General features: G+C 42.4%; 1 pseudogene; it reads right to left on the bottom strand.

Annotated features, from left to right (window-relative positions):
* Nucleotides 1-5,028: 5,028 nt before the first annotated feature.
* LOC147000778 (pyruvate dehydrogenase E1 component subunit alpha, somatic form, mitochondrial pseudogene) lies at nucleotides 5,029-6,424 on the bottom strand (annotated as a pseudogene).
* Nucleotides 6,425-8,486: the final 2,062 nt, after the last annotated feature.

The following is an 8,486-nucleotide window of genomic DNA, read 5'->3' as shown; positions in this document are numbered from 1 at the left end:
ATGTCTCCTTTTTCATTTCTGATTTTGTTAATTAGGATGCTTTCCCTGTGCCCTCTAGTGAGTCTGGCTAAGGGTTTATCTATCTTGTTGATTTTCTCAAAGAACCAGCTCCTTGATTGGTTGATTCTTTGAATAGTTTTTCTTGTTTCCACTTGGTTGATTTCACCCCTGAGTTTGATTATTTCCTGCCGTCTACTCCTCTTGGGTGAATTTGCTTCCTTTTGTTCTAGTGCTTTTAGGTGTGTTGTCAAGCTGCTAATGTGTGCTCTCTCTAGTTTCCTTTTGGAGGCACTCAGAGCTATGAGTTTTCCTCTTAGAAATGCTTTCATTGCGTCCCATAAGTTTGGGTATGTTGTGGCTTCATTTTCATTGAACTCTAAAAAGTCCTTAATTTCTTTCTTTATTCCTTCCTTGACCAAGGTATCATTGAGAAGAGTGTTGTTCAGTTTCCACGTGAAGGTTGGCTTTCTATTATTTATTTTGTTATTGAAGATCAGCCTTAGTCCATGGTGATCTGATAGGATGCATGGGACAATTTCAATATTTTTATATCTGTTGAGGCCTGCTTTGTGACCAATTATGTGGTCAATTTTGGAGAAGGTACCATGAGGTGCTGAGAAGAAGGTATATCCTTTTGTTTTAGGATAGAATGTTCTGTAGATATCTGCCAGATCCATTTGATTCATAATTTCTCTTAGTTTCTCTGTGTCCCTGTTTAGTTTCTGTTTCCATGATCTGTCCATTGGTGAAAGTGGTGTGTTGAAGTCTCCCACTATTATTGTATGAGGTGCAATGTGTGCTTTGAGATTTACTAAAGTTTCTTTAATGAATGTGGCTGCCTTTGTATTTGGAGCATAGATATTCAGGATTGATAGTTCCTCTTGGAGGATTTTACCTTTGATGAGTATGAAGTGTCCCTCCCTGTCTTTTTTAATGACTTTGGGTTGGAAGTCAATCTTATCAGATATTAGAATGGCTACTCCAGCTTGTTTCTTCATGCCATTTGCTTGGAAAATTGTTTTCCAGCCTTTCATTCTGAGGTAGTGTCTATCCTTTTCTCTGAGATGAGTTTCCTGTAAGCAGCAAAATGTTGGGTCTTGTTTGTGTAGCCAGTTTGTTAGTCTATGTCTTTTTATCGGGGAGTTGAGTCCATTGATATTAAGAGATATTAAGGAAAAGTAGTTGTTGTTTCCTGTTATTTTTGTTGTTAAAGTTGGCATTTTGTTCTTGTGGCTGTCTTCTTTTAGGTTTGTTGAGGGATTACCTTCTTGTTGTTTCTAGGGCGTGGTTCCTGTCCTTGTATTGGTTTTTTTCTGTTATTATCCTTTGAAGGGCTGGATTCGTGGAGAGATAATGTGTGAATTTGGTTTTATCGTGGAATACTTTGGTTTCTCCATCTATGTTAATTGAGAGTTTGGCTGGGTATAGTAGCCTGGGCTGGAATTTGTGTTCTTTTAGTGTCTGTATAACATCCGTCCAGGATCTTCTGGCTTTCATAGTCTCTGGTGAAAAATCTGGTGTAATTCTGATAGGCTTGCCTTTATATGTTACTTGGCCTTTTTCTCTTACTGCTTTTAGTATTCTATCTTTATTTAGAGCATTTGTTGCTCTGATTATTATGTGTCGGGAGGTATTTCTTTTCTGGTCCAGTCTATTTGGAGTTCTGTAGGCTTCTTGTATGTTCATGGGCATCTCTTTCTTTAGATTTGGGAAGTTTTCTTCTATAATTTTGTTGAAGATGTTTGCTGGTCCTTTGAGTTGAAAATCTTCATTCTCATCCACTCCTATTATCCGTAGGTTTGGTCTTCTCATTGCGTCCTGTATTTCTTGGATGTTTTGAGTTAGGATCTTTTTGCATTTTACATTTTCCTTGATTGTTGTGCCGATGTTCTCTATGGAATCTTCTGCACCTGAGATTCTCTCTTCCATCTCTTGTATTCTGTTGCTGATGCTCGTATCTATGGTTCCAGATTTCTTTCCTAGGGTTTCTATCTCCAGTGTTGCCTCATTTTGGGTTTTCTTTATTGTGTCTACTTCCCTTTTTAGGTCTAGTATGGTTTTGTTCATTTCCATCATCTGTTTGGATGTGTTTTCCTGTTTTTCTGTAAGGACTTCTACCTGTTTGATTATGTTATCGTGTTTTTCTTTAAGGATTTGTAACTCTTTAGCAGTGTTCTCCTGCAATTCTTTAAGGGATTTTTGTGCTTTCTCTTTATTGTCTTCTGCCTGTTTAGCAGTGTTCTCCTGCATTTCTTTAAGTGTGTTATTAAAGTCCTTCTTGAAGTTCTCTATCATCATCAGGAGATATGCGTTTAAATCCGTGTCTAGCTTTTCCGGTGTGTTGGGGTGCCCTGGACTGGGCGAAGTGGGGGTGCTGGGTTCTGATGATGGTGAGTGGTCTTGGTTTCTGTTAGTAAGATTATTACGTTTACCTTTCGCCATCTGGTAATCTCTGGGGTTAGTTGTTATCGTTGTCACTGTTTAAAGATTGGAGCAGAAGCTGTGTTCCACTCACCAGCAGTCTCTAAATCCTGCGGCGGGGGTCGTGGGTAGTTGATGGTACCCCGGTGCTGGTCCAGCCGGAAGAGGCCTGTGGTCCTACACAGGCCGTTTTTCTGCTTCCCTAACTAATGCAGTCTCTGGTCCCGCGTGCAATTGAATTGGAGCAGAAGCTGTGTTCCACTCTCCAGAAGTCTTAAGATCCTGTGGTGGGTGTTGTGGGTAGCTGGTGAGTGTCAGCCGACCCTGCGCCCCAGCTGCCCTGGTGCTTTTCTGACCGGAAGAGGGTTGTGGCCCTATGTAGGCCGGATTTCTCTCTCCCCAACCAGAGCAGTCTCAGGTCCCGCGTGATTGGACTGGAACAGAAGCTGTGTTCCGCTCACCAGCAGTCCCAAAATCCTGCGGCGGGGGTCGTGGGTAGCTGGCGGGTGTCAGGCAACCCTGTGCTCCCGCTACCCCGGCGCTGATCTGGCCGGATGAGGCCTGTGGCCCTACTCAGGCTGGTTTCTGCTTCCCTAACTAAAGCAGTCTCAGGTCCCGTGCAATTGGATTGGAGCAGAAGCTGTGTTCCACTCACCAGCAGTCCCAAAATCCTGCGGCGGGGGTCGTGGGTAGCTGGCGGGTGTCAGGCAACCCTGCGCTCCCGCTACCCTGGCGCTGATCCGGCCGGATGTGGCCTGTGGCCCTACTCAGGCCAGTTTCTGCTTCCCTAACTAATGCAGTCTCAGGTCCTGCGCAATTGGATTGGAGCTGAAGCTGTGTTCCACTCACCAGCAGTCCCAAAATCCTGCGGCGGGGGTCGTGGGTAGCTGGCGGGTGTCAGGCAACCCTGTGCTCCCGCTACCCCGGCGCTGATCCGGCCGGATGTCTCAAGTTTTTCAAGTATACAGTAATATTATTGCTATAGTAATAGTCACCACACTGCTTAATAGAACTGCTGAATTCTTGTCTAACTTTTTCTTATCTAGCTATTGATCTTTATCTAATTGAAATGTCAGGTGCTTTGGTTTTTTTAGGGCCCCTCTTGCTCTGGCCATATTTATTTCATATATGTGGACACACTGTCACTGTCTTCAGAGACAGCAGAAGATGGCATCAGATGCACATTTCAGATGGTTGTGAGCCACCATGTGGTTGCTGGGAATTGAACTCAGGGCCTCTGGAAGAGCAGCCCTCTACAAACTTCTTTTTTTTTTTTTTTTTTACTTTTAAAGCATTTTATGGTTAAACATTACTATACAATAAAACAAAATTGGAATCATTATAGATGGTACAGAGAACCCACCACCTCCTGATGGACTGGGAACCGACAGAGAGCTTATAGACTGGTTGCAACTACAAGGAGTGGATGCCAATACAATAGAAAAGGTACATTTCTAAATCAAAGTATTCCTATGATATTGTTGAAAAGCTGCTTATCCATACATTGAATCTTTCAGATTGTTGAAGAGGATTATACACTTTCTGATATTCTCAATGATATCACTAAGGAAGACCTAAGGTGCCTCAGACTACGGTAAGAGAGCCTCCCGACAGTTTAGGGGTTTTTTCATGTGAATACTTAAAAATGCTAGTAGCTCCCCTACCTTTCCTATGTCACAGCAAACACAGCTCATTTTCTCAGGTTCAAGGTGGCAAGGCATGAAGTGATAGACCTTTCTTTACACTCTTGTTTAAATGTCCACACCTCTCCACAGAGCCACCAGCATTCCTATGGTACCATGTTCAGAAAAAAGGCGACATTTGCTTTTAAGTTAGAAATTACATTTAAAGAGTAGATGGCTGGCTTCAAGTTTGCTTTTCTTCTGCAAATTATTGTTTTGCAGGGGTGGTGTCCTCTGTAGGCTCTGGCATGCAGTCTCCCAGCACAGAAGACAAATGCAGGAGTCTTCACAGTGAGCCGAGCCTGGGGAGAATCAGCACAAAATACCCTCCACCTGCTCATGGTTAAAGCTTCTGATGTCGTACACACAACTCCGAGGTTCCCAGGAAGACCCTTGCTCATTTCATTCCAGCACGTGTGATTTTAGAGCATCCTTGTTTATAAACAAGATTGTAAGTAATGTCAGCCCTGACCTAATATTTAAAAACTCAGCATAGCACTGGAAAGATAAAGCATACGTATTTTATAAACTAGTGTAATTACTTAAATGTGAAAGGTTAAAAAGTGTGCCTTGCAATAGGAGTACAATTTCATGTTTGTTAAATGTCTAAATGGAAAAAATTAAACTATTTTACCTTTGAGGTGACTGAAGTACCCTTATTTTGAAACACGTGATTTTGTTTAGCCTTTGATCAGAGACATGATGATCAGTGCCAACCTCCACAATTCCTGGTGGCTGCTACACTTCTACCTATGCTTTGCATTTCCCGAGCAGGACCACACCACCAAATGGCAGAGTTCTTCCTTTTTAGTACCTAACCCAGGATATAATGGATGGTTATAAACTCTGCAATACCCATCTCAAAATCCTATACAAATCCAATACGCTCTTATTCACATGAATGAATACACCGAATACAGCAATGTACAAACTGCATGCAATTTTACTCTCCCTTAATTTACATGTTTTCAAGACTTTTGTTGTCTGGGTATTTCCTGTCAAAGTTGATAGCACAGAGTTCCTTACACTGGCTGAGGAACACCCATCCATCCATCTAACAGTCTCCCATTAACTGACTGACTTAAACTTGATCCACTGGTTGGCACCACGCACTTCAAAGGGAGCGTCACTGCTGTAGATGTGATAGCCTAGTTCCTTCAACGGGGGCTCAGGATCAGCCGTGGCAAACTGGGCAGCATCCTCGATTTCTTTCCTCACTTCCACATCAATCTCCTTTAATTCTTCAACACTTGCAAGATTGCTGTTCACCATTCTATCCTTGAGAAGCATAATAGGGTCGCTCTTACTTCTTACTTCCTGGATTTCTTCTCGAGTGCGGTAGCTTACTCCAGGGTCACTCATGCTGTGTCCATGGTAGCGGTAAGTCTGTAGCTCCATCAGGATGGGCCCCTTACCAGACCTGCAATAGGCAGCTGCAAACTTTGTTGCCTCTCGGACACACAAGATATCCATTCCATCTACCCTGAGTCCAGGAATAAAATCTCCTCTTTTGTAGTAGTCCGTGCTGGCTGCTGCTCTCTCAACAGACATCCCCATGCCATAGCGGTTGTTCTCACAGATAAAAATGCAAGGTAATTTCCACAGTGCTGCCATATTGTAAGCTTCAAAGATCTGACCCTGATTAGCAGCACCATCGCCGTAGAATGTCAAACAGACCTCATCTTTTCCATTGTACTTGCAGGCCAGGGCAATTCCTGCTCCCAGGGGCACCTGAGCTCCAACGATGCCGTTGCCTCCATAGAAGTTCTTGGCGTACATGTGCATTGACCCGCCTTTCCCTTTAGCACAACCTCCTCTTCTTCCTGTTAGCTCTGCAAGAATTGCTCGCACAGGCAGGCCCCGAGTGAAGGTGAAGCCATGTGCTCGATAGGCGGTGATGAGGTGGTCCGTGGGGTTTATGCCAGCCTCCAGGCCCACGCAGCAGGCTACCTGACCATCACACAAATGACAGAAACCACGAATGATTTTCTGCTTATACAGCTGATCCGCCTTTAGCTCCATCCGGCGCACAGTCTGCATCATCCTGTAGTACTTGAGCCCATCCTCTCTGGTGAGCACTGTGCTGACTGGAGGGCCCTCTTCTAGCCGATGAAGGTCACATTTCTTAATCTCAAACGTAGCATCGTTTGCAAAATTCCGGGAAGCAACCAGCACCCGGCTTGCCGGCTTCTGCGCAGTGCCTGCCAACACGCGGGATACAGCGGCAAGCATCTTCCTCATGGAGCGCAGCAGACTCACGCGGCGGCCGCGGCACCCAGGCACTCAAAAGGAGTAGTGCGGGCGTCCCCAAGTCTCCTTGAGGCCCCTCTACAAACTTCTAATACTTCTGCTTATACTCCCACCACCACTTTTCTTTATGTATGTCTTTATCTATTTGACCTTCATTCCAAACTTGTCCAGACAGTGCATTCTTTTTAAGAAATGGAGATTTTTTCCCCCCATTCCCTGCAGGTCCCAGGCTACCACGAGTTCTCTCATGACCAACCCATATGTGTTACACAATGACATGTGACCTTCTGAGGTATGATGTTTGCTCTGTGTTTACCTGATAGCCGTGACCCCTTGAGAGTTTGATATTATGCATGGATCTGTGGCTCCAACCCAGTAGCACCAAGTTTAGAAATGTGTCTAGATGTTCTTGTATCAGAATAAGAATGCGAAAGGAAATAGCAGCATACGTAACACAACTCCCAACCCCATTGTTTGTGGCAGTGTTTCCCAAGTAAAGATAACCTGGAGTCCTTTATTGGGAAGCTGTTCTGAAGCCCGGCTTTATTGCTTCTATGGGCTGAAATAGAGGGTAGCACGCATTCAGAACACATTTCAGCCATGTGGGGTTTGTGTCTACAAGCAGCAGTTAAGGACAGTCTACTTGAGCACTGTTTATAGAAATCTGCTTGGATATTTGCATTGCCAAAGTAGATGATAAACAGTGTGACATAGGCCTATTTTTTTTTTCTTTTTGGAGATTTAGGGCTAGGACATGGATCATCAGTAGAATGCTTACCTAGCTCACAAGTGGCTCTTGATTATATCCTTAGCATTGCAAAACCAACAAAGAAATAAATATATCCAAATAAACAGTTGATTAATTTAAAACATTTCATATAGGTATAAATTATACACTGCACATATTTCCCCCAAACAATCTACTTCTCCCTTTTCTTACCCTCCACGCCCATTAGTTTTTGCCCCTCCTGGCAGTCTCATGTCTACTTTTACTTCATATGATTTTAAGTATTGATCTAAAATCTTGAAACTATAAATGAGAGAAAATATACAACTTTTTTTGCCATTCTGAGATTGGCTTAATTTGATTGTCTCCAGATGCATCAATTTATTGGAAATAACTTTTCTTTATGATTGAAAAGGTTTTTCATTATCTGTATTTTACACTTTCTTTATCCATTTCCCTGTCATTGAACATCTGGTTGGCCCTATCACAGCTATTGTAAATAGTATGTAGTTAACACTGTTTTCCAAGTATCTCTGTGATAAGATGACTTGGACTCTTTGGTAAATACCCATGAGGAGCCATATGTTAGATCTATCTTTAGGGTTTTTTGCTTGTTTGTTTTTTGTTTTGTTTTTGAGAAATCACCATTCTGATTTTATTGGAGTCATCACTACTTTGAATTCCCATCAACACTGTCCTTAGACCCTGAGCTAGGCTCTATAGCTGCCATAACACCCTTACAACCTGCCTCCCAAACCATGACCGTCAAGGGGCCAATGGATTACAGAAAAAGAAAGTGAGTAGTTTGTGTGTTATTCTGCTGTTAGTCTTTATGAGACAAGAGCCCAGAGCCCGCTTTAAAATGTAATCTATAATTCATTGCAGATGAAGCATAAAATGCAAAAACATTAATTTTTACAACTTTCATTATTTATGACACTTCCCCGGTCTTCTATTAAAAATTATTCTTTGTTAGATATATAGAGTGTTTCCAGCTGCTAGATTATTTACAAGGGGGTTGATAAACAGTTGTAATGATTTAGCCATTAGAAAATAAGGCTACTTATGAAAAAGTAACTTGCTTCTGAGATGTTTTCGCATGAAATTAAGATTACAACAGGAGAATAAAATTTATTCACCAAGACCTAATTGCCAACTAAAATGGATCTAAATATAGAACTTTAGAATTTTATTTTAGTCATGGCTCATAATAAAACACCCTGGATATTATGTTGCAAATAAGAGATATTTATTAGAGGAGTTTCTCTGACTTGAGGAGAGAGGAAGAAGTAAACTCAATACAACTCAAGACTACAAAGTCAGTGAAGTCTCTCTCCTGGTTCTTGCACCTTTCCCGGTGGCTAAAGAAGTGGCCACTCTAGGTAATGATTGTCTCAGATATTGAG

The sequence above is a fragment of the Mus caroli genome, unplaced genomic scaffold (assembly GCF_978045245.1).
Source record: "Mus caroli unplaced genomic scaffold, Mus_caroli_1 scaffold_16, whole genome shotgun sequence".
Classification (NCBI taxonomy): domain Eukaryota; kingdom Metazoa; phylum Chordata; class Mammalia; order Rodentia; family Muridae; genus Mus; species Mus caroli.
Note: the sequence above shows the minus strand (reverse complement) of the source record. Positions and strands in the feature narration are given on the sequence as shown.